The 14,268-nt window shown below is 34.1% G+C and overlaps 1 protein-coding gene across 1 annotated transcript in view; it reads left to right on the top strand.

The window, feature by feature from the left end:
* LOC121728458 overlaps nucleotides 1–14,268 on the top strand; it is a 301,224-nt gene that overhangs the window by 142,468 nt on the left and 144,488 nt on the right. The gene's annotated exons all lie outside the window — the stretch shown is intronic.

Here is a 14,268-nt window from a genome sequence, read left to right as displayed (position 1 = left end):
AGAAGGTTACAGAATGGCTACAAAAACTGTCATACAATGAATTAGAAAGTATTATCTGCCCTATCCGTTGAGAATATATAATTATCTCGATATTTGATTTGAACAATCATGAACATAAACATCCACACATATACATACACACACACACACACAACCATACTAACATGTACTAACCTAGTTGCTCTTATATTATGTTAATGTAAAACGAATTTGGAAAACCTTTACTGATTGTTAGCTGATACTTATAGCACAGGTTTATCCTATTTTAAGTATCAGCAGAACACTAAATGTGTACAATGTACATACAACCTGAACTTTCTGTATTATGTAAACACTAGCTGTTGCCCGCGACTTCGTCCGCGTGGACTTCAGTTTATAGCGCGTGATGTCAACAAAATTGGTGTCAAAAGCTTTTATAAAAAAACCCTGGTACCCCTTAAATCAATACAGCTGTGCAGTGTGCACACAATAAGTATTTAATTTTTTTATATTAAACTTTATATTTTATGCCAAATTTTAAAGCTTATTTAGCCCTCCAATTACACAACTTTACCCATAAACTATTTATCATTGATAGATTTAAGGTTACGTCACTGCACAGATAAAGTACTGAGTACTATCGATGACTTCCCAACATCGATAGTACTAAAGTACTATCGATGTTGTGAAGGAATTAAATTCGCTCTCATCACGCAGATATTGGAGACGTAAAAATAAACCAATTTTAACTGTTTTGTATTCAAAATTTAAAGATATTCATATAGATTCTCGGCAAAATTTGGACATGTTCTCATTAAATTATTGGATTAACAGGTTTGACTTAAGTGGAATAATTAAATATGAATTACCTATTGTTACTAAAGCAAAGAGAAGTTACGACATTGCAAAGCTCAACGAGGCCTGCTCCTTATATATTGCAAATGAATACGCTAATTATTACAAAATTTATACCGATGCATCCAAGGAGAATAGCACATCTATGGGTTCAACATTTTTTGATCCTCAAAATGGAGGAAATTCTAAGTTTAAAATCTCTTACAATATTTCTATCACTCATCTCGAGTTAATAGCCATTTCTAAGGCTTTAGCTTATGCTAAATCAATAAATTTTGATAAAATTGTTATTTTAACCGACTCCAAAAGTTCTCTGCAACTTTTGGTTTGCTGTACTACAAGTGTTGTAAGCCCACCCATAGCCTATGAAATTATTAAATCGATTTATGAACTCATATCTAATTGTAGACAAATTATTCTCCAATGGATACCATCGCATGTTGGGTTGGCCGGAAATGAGGAAGCAGATGTATTGGCGAGACAGGCTTGTAGTGCGGGTATACCTGAAAACACCTTACCCTTCTTCGCCGATTGTTTTTACCTAATTCGGGATTATTGTTACAATCTTTGGAAAGTTCATTTCGATGAGCGATCGGTGGAGAAGGGTATATGGTATAGGACGATGCAGAATGAACCCTGGAAGAGACCATGGTTTGTTAATTGTAAATTAAAGAGGAACATTTTATGTACAGCTATTAGACTGCGTTCCGGACACATTCCGCTTAATAAATTCGCTTTTATGATGAGAAAGGTTGCATCACCGCTTTGTTCTGAATGTGGCATCTTAGAAGACGTGTTACATATTATGGCGGAGTGTGTTCGGAACGAAGATATTCGATACGAAATGTCACCAATTACTGGAGATTTAAAACGACTTGGTGTGTGTAATATTGTTCTGGCATTTCCTCTATGTGACACAGCTAAAGCACTGTATAAAATTGTGATTACTGGTTTACGTCGTCGTCCAATTGTATAATATAATATTCTATTAATTATGTAGATGGTCTAACGGAGTGGCGTAGTTTGTAAGAACTAAAACTCCTTAAATAAAGATAAAAAAAAAAGACTTTTGAGCAAGCGTCAGCGCGATGTAGAAGACGCACGGCGCCATCTATTATGAATTGTTGGAACTAACTTAATTTGAACAAATTTACGCATTTTCACCCCCTTAAAACCCTTTTTTCCAGTAAAAAAGTAGCCTATGTCCTTTCTCAGGCTTTAGACTATCTGTATACAAAATTTCATTACAATCGGTTCGGAAGTTTTGGCGTTTGGCGTGAAAGCGAGACTGACAGACAGACAGACAGACAGAGATACTTTTGGCGTTTGGCGTGAAAGCGAGATTGACAGACAGACAGAGATACTTTCGCATTTATAATATTAGTATAGATTATGTGCACACTGCACAGCTGTTTTTGGGTATTTTGATTAATTAAGGGCCGCGCTACACCGGAATGGCGCTGCCATGCGAGGCGAGCACTTTCAGCGCTGCCATTCCGGTGTAGCGTGGCCCTAAGAGGGGTACCACTTACCAGGGTTTTAAAAAGTTTTTAAATTTGACACAAATTTTGTTGACACCGCGCGCTATAAACTATTAACTAAAGTCCACGCAGACGATGTCGCGGGCAACAGCTAGTTATGAATAAAAACAATATTATATAGTAAAGTAGGTATGATTAGTTCTGTTACAATAATAAAGTAAAAAATAAACGCCATCTGTTTTCATATATTAGAATTAAAATGTTGATTGCATTGATATATTTTCTGGATGGAATATAGGCCAACACGGTACACTCGAACTCCTTTATTTTAGAGCGCCTTCTGTTGTCAACTTGTCACATATATTAGAAATGCAGTAGGAGTTCTATAAGATAAGATAGATTGATTATTATTATACCAAGTGATAATATTATTAAACATAATATTCTAACGTATTAAAAACAATAAACAAAAACATACTAACTAATAAGTATGATTAGTTCTATGTTACAATAAAGTAAAAAATAAAACGCTATCTGCTGAATCGTATTAGAACTAAAATGTTCATTGCATCGATATATTTCTGGATTTTTTATAATATTATACATAAAATATGTTTAAGATTTTTGAAATTTTATTTTAATACACATCCAAGACCCAGGAACATTGAAAACTTTTTGTTCCGCCTGCGGGACTCGAACCCAGGACCCCCGGGATGAGCGCTGGCCAGGCGCAATGCGAATTCATTTTCATCGATATTTTCATGGAAATAAGATATTTTCCCACATCAAAATGTAGCCTATGTCCTTTCTCAGACTCTAGAATAACTGTGTACAAAATTTCATTGCAATCGGTTCAGTAGTTTTGGCGTGAAAGCAAGACAGACAGACAGACAGACAGACAGACAGAGATACTTTCGCATTTATAATATTAGTATGGATAGTATGGATTAGAAATGCAGTAGGAGTTCTACATAAGATAAGATAGATTGATTATTATTATACCAAGTGATAATATTATTAAACATAATATTCTAACGTATTAAAAACTATAAACAAAAACATACTAACTAATAAGTATGATTAGTTCTATGTTACAATAAAGTAAAAAATAAAACGCCATCTGCTGAATCGTATTAGAACTAAAATGTTCATTCCATCGATATATTTCTGGATTTTTTATAATATTATACATAAAATATGTTTAAGATTTTTGAAATTTTATTTTAATACGCATCCAAGACCCAGGAACATTGAAAACTTTTTGTTCCGCCTGCGGGACTCGAACCCAGGACCCCCGGGATGAGCGCTGGCCACGCGCAATGCGAATTCATTTTCATCGATATTTTCATGGAAATAAGATATTTTCCCACATCAAAATGTAGCCTATGTCCTTTCTCAGACTCTAGAATAACTGTATACAAAATTTCATTGCAATCGGTTCAGTAGTTTTGGCGTGAAAGCAAGACAGACAGACAGACAGACAGACAGACAGACAGACAGAGATACTTTCGCATTTATAATATTAGTATGGATTATAAGGAACATATCGCCCATGACTATTAACAATGTCGGATGTGCAAAATCGTCATTTTTGTTTTATTTCATAAAATATGTCCTTATAACCAAGGCTATCATGAGCTGAAAAGAAAAAATCTATATTATGCGTAGTTTCTGAAATAGCCACATTAAAAATGTCGTTACATATTACTAAGATAGCCCGCTAACAATGTCGGATAGTCACTACCTACGTTATTAATGGAACGCGGAAGCGAGTAAGAGCGCACCATGTGCCACATCCGACTATGTTAACGGAAGGAATGGACGTCGCGCTGTCACTTGTTTTTTTGCTACCGTAGTTATATTTTTTTACTTTTCGACGCCATTTTCAATGTCTACAAGATCAGCAGGGCCAATTAAAACTTGGTACTCAACGAAATGAAGAAAAATATAGTAAAAGGCAAAAATGCTGATGGAAATATTATGTCCAAAGCTAATGCTAGTGCGGAAAATGGTATTTACTATTCTTTATAATATTTTTTAAATATTTTTAACAGTATAGCTTATGTTTTATTGCTTTAGATTTGATTATGAGATAAATTCTTAACTTCATCAACATTAATTTATCGTAGGTAACTTAAAATTGTAGGATGTACCACATCCAACGTTCTTAACCGGTTTTTTAAATGTGTAAAATGTCGGTAGTACCACATACGACATTTTTATTCGGTTTTATATTTATAAAATATAAAACCGAATAAAAAATAACCATTTGGTTAAATTGTCGGTAATGCCACTTCTGACATTGTTATGTGGATTTATAAATTGGTAAAACGTCGGTAGTACTAAATCATAATAATTTCATTTACTTTTCTTATTGATTAAATGGCGCTTGTAGTTTGTACCATATCTGTCGTTGCTTACCGACTTTTAAGAAATTTGAGAAGGCTTTAAAATGGGTAATTTTTGTGCGAAAATTATGTTTTTGTTGGCACATGTCATACATAATGAATTAATATATTTTTTAATTTATTAATCGTATTTTTCATGGTTTTGCGATTTGGTGACTAGTAGCCGCAATAAAGCCAGACTTTCTTGGCATTTTGCTATTAAGCAGGTAGGCAACAAACATAAAGATTTACTCAAATTATGTAAAAGTGACATAATTCCCAAAAATAATATCTAAAATGCTATTTAAAATACCACAATGGATCAGAGATAATCTCGGATGAAGAAGACTGCTTTTGAATAATTAATCTAATAAATACTTATCTCAATTTTTCATGTAAACAAAGGCTGTGATGGTACGTAAGTGTCCTAAAATGTAGAATTTTTTAAGAACTACTTGACTCCGCGAACTTCGTTTCATGGGCCTGCAAAACAGTCAGTATTTCGTCAGTACTTTCTGTATTCCCCACACATTTAGGCACTATCATCTCTTCAGCATATTTGGAAGATCTAGATGAGATCGATAGCCGGTCGTTCGACTTGCAAATATAATATTTTCCATTACACATTGGAGGTAGCCGCCGCCGTTGCCGCGTCGGCGCGTGGGCCTTATTTTGAGCTATAATCAAACTGTCCTTACTTCTAAAATATTTGGCCCATGGTAATAATTTAAAGAACAATTCTATTTTTCACATAATTCCGATTAATATTTTGATATTTATGTAGGTAAGGATTAATAAGGAAAATGTGCAAAAAAAGTCACGCTAGAAGGAGATGATTTGAAGTAAAATTTTTAATGAAAGTAATGGTTATTATTCGTTAACCTTAAAAGATAGACATAAGCTGCCCTGGGCTTTTTTGTAGATAATGATGAGTACTATAAACATGTATAACATTTTTTTGATGTATCATCAGTATTTTTCGTAGCGGAAGCGAAATAATGAAATTTTTGGCAAATATTTACCACTTTGGGTTATATACCTCTTTGCTATTTTCGGTAGGATCCCTAATATTTTTCAGAATAATACATAGGTACCCTGTGTTCTTTGCAAATGATGTAGCTTTCCAAAAGTAAAAGAATTTTTAAAAATAGTTCAGTAGTTATTGAGCCCATTCAATACAAACAAACATACGAATAAAACAAACTTTTTCTCTATATAATTAATTTATATTTTTATTTTTTATTTTGTTTAGTTATTTTAAGTTATGCTATCAAAAATTTAACAAAATAGTGTTGCTAATAATTTTTAATTTCAATGTTTTAAGTAAGTTTTCATTCGGATGAAAATTTGATTTTCCGAATTATTTTAATCATAAGAAATGTTTTGTATTTTCATACGTCTATTGTTTTTACGTTTTATTTGACAGAAGTCCATAAAACTTTTTTTCTTTTTTAATTGTTGTCGTTTTTGTTGGTAATTTCTACATGCGACATACTTTTAAATTAACAGTTATCACTTAACAATGACGTAAATGCCACTTCCGACAAGCAATCATCGATTTTCTACAAGCAACAATGTCGGTTCTGGCACTTCCGACAAATCAGCATTACTCGTACCCCGTTAAAAAGGTCAGAAGTGACTTTTCTCATATTTAGGCATAAAATACGGGATACTCATAATAACATATCAAACGTAAATAACTTTTATAGTATTACCCTGAAATTTCATGATCCTACTTGAAATAAGTAAAAAGTTATGCACAAGACTTTGAATCGCTCTCCTGTAAAGTTGTCGTTTTTCACATCCAACATTGTTTATAGTCATGGGCGATATGTAATTCGCTAGTAAGGCCGCCAGTGCCCGCCGGGCACCAGCGGCGCGATCTTTTTTCCCGCCGTGTGCGTTGGTAATATAGGTTTCCTTTGTGCGATCGTTCGCGGCGAAATTGACCGGCCCGCCCCGCCCCGTCGTCTGCAAAGCGCCTAAAAATCTGCAACTTATTAGTAAGCACACATTACATTGGGCGCTTTGGAGCGGGCAACATTTTACTTACATATTTTATGACTATGTGTGAGGTTATAACTTATAAATTACTTGCTGGAATATAACGTTCATAATATAATTCTTAAGGATATAAGCAACATAGTTTCTAAAACCACAATGTATTTCGACAGCGACAACGTAAAAGATCGTAACCCCAAGAACACAAAAAGTGCCGCACTCAGAGACGAATAATAAAATTACTTAAGGCCATCCCCCGGGCAAACGATCTTGACCAGGCTCGCGTCTCGGTAACGCGTCAAATGTATCGATGCGTTGCTGAGATCGCACAAAAATCCTATTTTTTTACTTATCTTAGTTCAAAATTGCTCTAAAAAAAATTAAAACGGGCTTTATTCAGCTAAAAAAATTTAAAACGGGGTATATGTAGTTAATAAAATGATCCATCTATTGTCGTGTATTTCAAATAAACGTAATTTATAAATACTAGGGAGATGCTGAAAGTATGCTTAAATTTTATATAAATTAATGGTATTACTTTTTCATAAGTATAATAAACAAAAATACAAAATTTAAAACAGGGAAAGGAATGTTGATATACTGAAGATTATAATTGCTGTATTTTTATTATAACTTAATAGCTTTTAAATTATGAGTTTATAAGGCTCTAAATACGGTAAATTACGGAATCTCCGTAAGGGAAGGGCCTTAACTTTACAGTTAAGGCCCTTGCTTTTAATTACTTAAATAAAGATTCTGACATAAGCCCTATACATTATATTCTGTCAAACTCTTCATTAAACTGAAGTTACCTTCACCATTAAATATCTCTGAGAGAGTGGCCGTAAGAATTTCAATTCTGCTTAGTATAGGACTCATGTCTTTTAAAATACACAATATTTCGTCAATTTTGGAGTTTTGATTATGTGGTCCATAAAACAAAGTTATACAAAAAAAAAATTATACTTGCATCTTTTTGCGTTGTCGCTGCCAATTTCTATCAATAGCCAATAATAACGTATTACATTAATTCAGTATTATTTATACTAAATACACGTGTCTGATAATCTCCATTTCGAAACTGAGATACAACACAATTTTACTTATTTGCATAGTAATGTGCTTAATAAATTCTCCCGACATAACAATTAAGTGTAATGTTATTATACCCATTTATTTATATATATATATATATATATATATATATATATATATATATATATATATATTGGTGCTATTATAATTAAGATAAGTTATAGATACAGATATTGCTAATTAATATTATATTTAGGCAGCTTATAACTATTTACGTCTTTATCTGGCAAATGAATTTGAAAAGAAAGACACATACCTTTATTGCAATATTTTATTAGGATTGAGGTAGTTTTTATTATTCGTAGGATTGAGAATTATTCTATTACCAAACTTATATAAGGAAGTTAATCCTTTAGCTCTACTTTTTCACACTTTTTGAGAAGTATTTTTAAATAATCAACAACGTCTAAGCAGTTTCCACATTCACCTATCGAAGCGCCATTTCCATTGCAATTTTCAGCATGCAAAACACAAAATACACATTTAGTTGCAAAACATATTCCACCATAAGTCATGTCATATTCTCCAAGTCCATTTAATTATAACCTGTAACAGGCCACGGGCCGAGACTCAAATTAACGTGGCCCCAAGACTGCGCTCATTACTCCCCCGAGTGTGCCATAACGCTGACGTGTTTTAAATAAAATTATGCGATATTATGTTGACTAAATTTTGTGAATTATATCATGTATCACTTTTCCGTAAGCCGTAAGTTATTGTGTAGAGAAAGGTTTGTTTTGGAATTAATTTCATACCGATAAACTATATTCTTCGACGACCTCTGTGGCTCAGTTGGTGGGCTGTAGGTGGCTCAAGCCGGAGGTCGCGGGTTCGAATCCCGCGGACGGAACAAAAAGTTTTCAAAGTTCCTAGGTAATGGGTGTGTATCATAATATAATAAAAATCTTAAATATATTATGTATAGTATAAAAGTATTAAATATATTTCCGTTGTCTGGTACCCGTAACACAAGTCCTTCAGGTACTTAGTACGGGGCCAGACTGACGTGGTGTGAAGCGCGCATAGACATCATTATTATTATTTATTATTATTATTATATTAATGGTTTCTCATAATGTAACAGTTTTTGTGCATTGATCGTATCACAGTCCACAGATGACAGTGCTTTAATTATAGATTCTAACCGCCGTACTCAGAGCCATTTAATTATGATTAACAGAGACATTCAATAAAGAGTTTGACACATAATGAATGGGGCTTATGTCCACATTTTGATTTTTTTTTATTAAATAAGGGGGCAAACGAGCAAACGGGTCACCTGATGGTAAGCAACTACCGTCGCCCATGGACACTCGCAACATCAGAAGAGCTGCAGGTGCGTTGCCGGCCTTTTAAGAGGGAATACGCTCTTTTCTTGAAGGTTTGCAGGTCGTATTGGTCCGGAAATACTGCTGGTGACAGTTCATTCCAGAGTTTTACAGTGCGCGGCAGAAAGTTACGCGAAAAACGCACTGTGGAAGACTGCCACTCATCAAGGTGATGAGGATGGTATGTTTTTCGCGTGGGACGATAGCGAAAAGTTGCAGGTGGTATGATTCCGAACAATTCCTCAGAGCACTCCCCGTGATACAACCGATAGAGGATGCAGAGTGAAGCAACATCTCGGCGTAATTCCAGGGGGTCCAAGCTGTTTGAAACACTATGGCAGTCAACAATTCGAGCAGCCCTTCGTTGGATACGATCCAGAGGGAGCAGTTGGTATTTTGGCGCCCCTGCCCAGAGATGAGAACAATATTCCATATGAGGCCGAACCTGCGCCTTGTAGAGTTGTAGGCGTTGGTCCGGACTGAAGTACTGTCTCGCTCTGTTAAGAACACCAAGCTTCTTCGAGTCTAATTTGGCCTTACCCTCAAGATGATATCGGAACTGGACTTCGCTCGATATGTTGACGCCAAGTATCTCAATGCTAGGGGAGATGGTTAAAGATGTGCCCTCGAAACGAGGATAAACGACCATTGGTGACTTTTTAGTGGTGAACGCGCAGACTTGTGTCTTGGTGGGGTTGAATTGGACTAAGTTACGTCTACCCCATTCAGAGACCTTCTCCAATGAATTTTCCACCTTAGACACAAGCTCGTTTCGACTCTCAGTGACATTTTGCCGAGAAATATTAGGGGAGCCGGTATATACAGCATCACCTGTACTATCATCCGCATAGCAATGAATGCCGTTGGTTTGTAACATGTCATTGATATGCAGTATGAATAGAGTAGGCGATAGCACACATCCCTGAGGGACACCAGCATTAACAGACTGAGTTTCCGAGCATTCGCCGTCAACTACGACCTTTATGCTTCTGTCTGCTAAGAAACTAGTAGTGAATTAATTACATTTAAGTATTAATTAATGTTCCACACTGTGTGCGGCAGTACAATATTATAATAAGTAAATCACAGCTATTCAATATCAAAATTTTAAACATAATTATAATTCATATTCAATAAACATTTTTTCTACTACTTTTATCTACCACTTCCATCCATTTACTAACAAAATCCTAATTATTTAATAGTAGAAGTAATCTATCAAAATATTCAATACGCAAATAAAATCCATTAATAATATAGGTGGGGCGCAATTTTCCCCATTTGCCGGTCGGCGCTTCACGGGTAATTGCAGTGTACTCTCGAGACGAGATTTAAGATCGACTCAGCTCTGGAAGGTTAGAATGAATTATGCAAAAACAAAATGAGTGTCAAGTAATCTCCATATAAAAACGACGCCGAGCGCCCCAAATTTAAAGTCATCTCATTTTTTCGCTCTTAAGCTTATATTTTTTGACGGCACAAATTCTGAGCAATTTTTTCGTAATGTCCAGCAGTTAAAATGATTTTAAAATTTAATGTAATGGCTTAATTATGTTAAGGGAGCTAATTTGCTATCTGGTAATTTCTCAAGTATTATGTTCTCTGCTGCTCCTTTATGCTTAGTGTTATGGTATGATGAATAAAAATTTAATTTACCTTACCGGAGAAATTATAAAATTATAAATATATAGATGGGTTGAAAATACAACCCACTTTTTACCCAGTGCTCTATTGTCACGCAACTAAACTATGTAATAATGCAACTAAGATAGTTTTATGTACTGAATAAACTCATTATCAACTGAACATGAAACATACCTAATTGAAATAATAGAATAAACAAAATTTTAAGTCCCAGATGTCTCCGCATAAACCGTATCTAATGAACAAACACGAATGCAGAACATTTAATATCCCAAGACAATATAAGCGCTTTCATTTTACAGTCATTTTACAACTCCTACATGAGTACGTAACGTGATAATTTATCTTCCCCTTATTTAATTAAAGGTCCGGGCGTAATGAGAAGCTTTGGTTACGAGAGTAATACGTAGGAATTAAGGTGCAGGCGATTTGTTTGTATCCTCTAATGAAGCTAGGTGCTATTTCCTTGGGTAAGATATACCTGAATTCCTACACTATCCCAATATAACTTGAATTGTACTCCAAACTAAACTGCAATAAATTTACTTCATTTAAATTATTATTATTTACCTAAAAAGTATAAAATATTGTATATTATTGTAAAAAAAAAAAACATTACATATACAACAAACATTCACAAACGTACACAAAAAAATAAGGATATGAAAAACATAAAAAAGCACAGAAAAATCAGATTCAGACAAAAATAAAATTAGTGTCTATCTGAAGGGAGATTTTTCTTTATCTATTAAACTTAATTAAACCTTAGTGCAATTGCAAGTTCAAACAGTATTTAAGGTTGAAAATAGTTGATAATTCTTTTTGCAAAGACCTAAAACTAACAGCCCAATAAAAGACTAAAGGTAGATAAGATGTGTTCGGTTTTAGTGTAACCGGGAACCGAATCGTGGTGAGCCGCACATTTATTAGCACTTTAAGTAGCCAGTAAATAGGTTTAGTCTTTGCACGGACACCGCAACCACAATAGAATAAAATATACAGTAGTCCACCTTTATACAATAGACCGCCTTAAACGGCGCACATAATATTATGCATATTTTACCATCAGAGAAGTTGATTCATAGGCAGATGGCAGACCTACGTAATTGGATAGCGTTATGTCAAACTCAGCTAACAACTGATCATGACTTACATTGAAATTACATAACTCGACCAAATGACGTAGGTCAGTCAACTGCATAATAATTAATTTCTTCGATGGTACATGAGCATTTCAAATAACGTAGGGAAAAACCAGTAATGGTTTATAATATAACACTGTATTTGATTAAGTTTATAATTGTATATTCGTTGTAGTTTTTTAACCATAAATAAAATGTATAATATATCACGATCGTGCGCAATTAAAAACTGGGAACTGGTGTAGGTCTTTCATTTATGGGTTTAAATCTTTCACTAAGTATACCTTTCTATGAATGGCTTTTTATTCATAGAAAGTTACACCTAGTAGCGACACAAATCCTAAAATGTATTATTTACTTGACATGTGCTACCGCATACTTCCTGCAATGTATTTTCCTTTTATTGAGCGTGACTGATTACAAGGTAACAGTCAAGTTACCCTACTGTATATGTTTAAATTGTGCCGCAAATGCACCAACCGTGACGTATTGTCTGAACACCAGATAGATTTATCAGAGGTTTAGCTAACCGTTACAATAGAAAATGCTTCTCAATTTGGTGGTCTGTAGACTGGTGGTAAATAACTGATCCATCTTAGTTCTTAAGCAAACTAGACATATTAATATTATATATAAAATTCTCGTGTAACAATGTTAGTTACCGTACTCCTCCGAAACAGTTTTACTGATTTTTACCAAATTTTATATGCATAATTAGTGGGTCTGAGAATCGGCTACTGGCTACTTTTTAAATTGATAAGTGCATTTGTTGAATAAATATTATGTAATAGTAAATTATTACAAGTCAAGACTGACGGCGACCATTGTTTGTGCGACGGGATAGCGATGGATGTTGCCATGGTGCCATACTTAATATATTTATTTATTTATTTATTAGGCATATCAACAATATAAACACACACATATACATTGATTACATTAATAACTACATTTTAGTGCTTATGTCAATTACAGACATGCACAACATTATTTTATAATACATCTATAACCAAATTAAATTAAAGTTAAGTATACAATTAATTCCAAATTTATAAATATTCAAAAATTGCAGAAGCATTTCATTACACGGTACATAATTTAATTCAATGTCATAAAAGTAATACATAATAAAATTAAAAAAAAAAACAACAAATATATTATATGGAAAATGTCACTTTAACTATATAAGGCCTAGAATATAATGTCCGGATTAATAAATAAAATGTCAATGTAAAGTCAATAGGAAATTCGTAATAATAGGTCAATTAATTTTAGAGAAAAAAAAAAAGAAATATTAATAAGTCAAAATAAAAATAAAATTTGTATGGCTTCAGATTGCTGTTATAATAATAATTAATGTAACATTTTTTTCTTTATTGATATTGGGTGGTCATGATATATGTCTAAATCAAAAATTTTATGCCATTCGTTATAAGTCGTAGCAATTCTATAAATAGGATTGTTCTTGCCAAGATTAGTTTTATGTCTGGGAGTGCTGAAAAATGGTTTCCGCCTTGTTCTTGCATGAATTCTAGGTACTGCAAGTTCGACTGACTCTAACAGATCCTGAGAAGGTGTGGTATCAGTCACTATGTCTCGAAGAAATACAACATCTAGCATACGTCTGCGCTCGTAAAGCTTGTTTATTTTGAAAACTGATAGTCTTTCGTCATATGAGAGTCTGTTATTAATATGAGGGGTAGCAAAGGCCAGGTGTCTAGTAAAGGCTCTCTGAATTGTCTCAATCCTTTGCGAGTGCGTTTCGTAGGAAGGGCTCCAGACTACACTGCCAAACTCCAGGATGCTACGCACTAGGCTATTATAAAGTAATATCTTGGTTTCAGGAAGTTTAAAATCTTTAGAGTTACGCTTAAGAAACCCTAACATTTTGGCAGCTTTCTTTATCATTACATCGAACTGAGACGTGAAGGTAAGTCTGGAGTCAATGATAACCCCTAGATCACGGATTTCTGGTACGACCGTGATAGGACAACTATTAATATGGTATCTTGCTGGCACTGTGACCTTCTTTCGCGTGAATTTTATATGTTGGCATTTTGCAGCATTTAGTTTCATGTTGTTCGCTAAACACCACTGATAAATACGATCTAGATCAGATTGCAGTAATAGTGCGTCAGCTTGAGATTTGATTACTTCATAAATTTTCATGTCGTCAGCGAACATGGAACATTTACAATGGTGAACACAGTTGACAATGTCGTTAATAAATAACAAAAATAAGATTGGCCCTAAGTGTGATCCCTGAGGCACGCCCGATGTTGCTGTATACCTAACAGAATCCAAGCCATTCACCACCACTGTTTGCTCGCGCTCACTCAAATAAGACTTGAACCAA

This window comes from Aricia agestis, chromosome 6, assembly GCF_905147365.1.
Source record: "Aricia agestis chromosome 6, ilAriAges1.1, whole genome shotgun sequence".
Classification (NCBI taxonomy): Eukaryota; Metazoa; Arthropoda; class Insecta; order Lepidoptera; family Lycaenidae; genus Aricia; species Aricia agestis.
Note: the sequence above shows the minus strand (reverse complement) of the source record. Positions and strands in the feature narration are given on the sequence as shown.